This window comes from Pseudorasbora parva, chromosome 1 (genome assembly GCF_024679245.1).
Source record: "Pseudorasbora parva isolate DD20220531a chromosome 1, ASM2467924v1, whole genome shotgun sequence".
In the NCBI taxonomy this organism is placed as follows: Eukaryota; Metazoa; Chordata; class Actinopteri; order Cypriniformes; family Gobionidae; genus Pseudorasbora; species Pseudorasbora parva.
Genome location: NC_090172.1, coordinates 69620854 through 69623353, shown reverse-complemented (window position 1 = coordinate 69623353; position 2500 = coordinate 69620854). Strand labels below are relative to the sequence as shown.

Here is a 2500-nt window from a genome sequence, read left to right as displayed (position 1 = left end):
ATATTTATTTTGTGATATTTCTAAATAAGCTGTAATTTGGTGGACAAAGAAATCAGTGTATGAATCAGTGAGTCATCACCCATTCACACACAGACGGCGATGTCAGCCATGTAAGGCGCCATCCAGCTCATCGGGAGCAGCTGGGGTTAGGTGTCTTGCTCAAGGACACCTCGACACTTGGTCAGGTGGAACCGGGGATCGAACCACCAACCTTTCAGTTTGTAGACAACCTACATGAACCACTGAGCCACTGCCGCCCCATCGGTGAGTCATCAGTCCTCAGTGTGTGAATCGGTGAGTCATCAGTGTGTGAATCGGTGATTCATCAGTGTGTGAATCGGTGATTCATCAGTGTGTGAGTCATCAGTGTGTGAATCGGTGAGTCATCAGTGTGTGAATCGGTGATTCATCAGTGTGTGAGTCATCAGTGTGTGAATCGGTGAGTCATCAGTGTGTGAATCGGTGAGTCATCAGTGTGTGAATCGGTGAGTCATCAGTGTGTGAATCAGTGAGTCATCAGTGTGTGAGTCATCAGTGTGTGAATCGGTGAGTTATCAGTGTGTGAATCGGTGAGTCATCAGTGTGTGAATCGGTGAGTCATCAGTGTGTGAATTGGTGAGTCATCAGTGTGTGAGTCATCAGTGTGTGAATCGGTGAGTCATCAGTGTGTGAATTGGTGAGTCATCAGTGTGTGAATTGGTGAGTCATCAGTGTGTGAATTGATGAGTCATCAGTGTGTGAATCGGTGAGTCATCGGTGTGTGAATCGGTGAGTCATCAGGGTGTGAATCAGTGAGTCATCAGTGTGTTAATCAGTGAGTCATCAGTGTGTGAATCAGTGAGTCATCAGTGTGTGAATTGGTGAGTCTTCAGTGTGTGAATCGGTGAGTCATCAGTGTGTGAATTGGTGAGTAATCAGTGTGTGAATCGGTGAGTCATCAGTGTATCAATTGGTGAGTCATCAGTGCGTGAATCAGTGAGTCATCAGTGTGTGAATCGGTGAGTCATCAGTGTGTGAAGCGGTGAGTCATCAGTGTGTGAATCGGTGAGTCATCAGTGTGTGAATCAGTGAGTCATCAGTGTGTGAATTGGTGAGTCTTCAGTGTGTGAATCGGTGAGTCATCAGTGTGTGAATCAGTGAGTCATCAGTGTGTGAATCGGTGAGTCATCAGTGTGTGAATCGGTGAGTCATCAGTGTGTGAATCGGTGAGTCATCAGTGTGTGAATCGGTGAGTCATCAGTGTGTGAATCGGTGAGTCATCAGTGTGTGAATCAGTGAGTCATCAGTGTTTGAACTGGTGAGTCATCAGTGTGTGAATCGGTGAGTCATCAGTGTGTGAATCAGTGAGTAATCAGTGTGTGAACTGGTGAGTCATCAGTGTGTGAATCGGTGAGTCATCAGTGTGTGAATCAGTGAGTCATCAGTGTGTAAATCGGTGAGTCATCAGTGTGTGAATCGGTGAGTCATCAGTGTGTGAATCGGTGAGTCATCAGTGTGTGAATCGGTGAGTCATCAGTGTGTGAATCGGTGAGTAATCAGTGTGTGAATCAGTGAGTCATCAGTGTGTGAATCGGTGAGTCATCAGTGTGTGAATCGGTGAGTCATCAGTGTGTGAATCGGTGAGTCATCAGTGTGTGAATTGGTGAGTCATCAGTGTGTGAATCAGTGAGTCATCAGTGTGTGAATCGGTGAGTCATCAGTGTGTGAAGCGGTGATTCCTCAGTGTGTGAATCAGTGAGTCATCAGTGTGTGAATTGGTGAGTCATCAGTGTGTGAATCGGTGAGTCATCAGTGTGTGAATCGGTGAGTCATCAGTGTGTGAATCAGTGAGTCATCAGTGTGTGAATCGGTGAGTCATCAGTGTGTGAATCAGTGTGGATTGGTCATAATGAAACACGTCTCATTGTCTTGAGTGCATGGCTGAGCGTTTCTCTATACTGTGTTTAGTGCTCTGTTTATTTGTTCTATTATTACTCATTTCTGTTCTCTTTCAGCCCAATCATTAAATCCTTGATTTTAGCCAGTAGAACAAGACCGGCATCTTCCGTCCCCTGAGGACTGTCGACTTCATTAGGTTTGAGTCAATTTTAGATGGACAGCTCTTCTCTGAACAGAACATTAAGTTAAGGTGCACATAATGAAGTCCTGAAGCAGAAGGCATGGGTCTGATTCAGTCTGGAAGAAAACACAACGCGCTGCTCTCAGACCTGTCAGGAATCGCTGCCGGGAAACACTGGGGATTGTGGGCGTTGACTGAAGCGTTTACAGCCAATCAGCATTCAGTGTTTGATCACGCCCTTTCCCAAGGGATTCCCGGCTGCAGGGAATTATGTTCTTCCTCAGATACTTAAAGCGTTAGTTCAGCCAGTAATGTAAACTCTGTGATTAATTCCTCCTGTGGTTGGCCAGCCGTCAGACCTCCCTTCATCTTCACACACAGATGAAGATATTAGTGTTGAAATCCGATGGCTCAGAAAGGCCTTCATTGACACCAATGTCA

At 45.8% G+C, this 2500-nt stretch overlaps 1 protein-coding gene across 8 annotated transcripts in view; it reads right to left on the bottom strand.

Moving 5' to 3' along the window:
* The window catches only part of nrxn2b (neurexin 2b), a 474027-nt gene that overhangs the window by 223876 nt on the left and 247651 nt on the right, over nucleotides 1–2500 (bottom strand). The window lies entirely within an intron of this gene.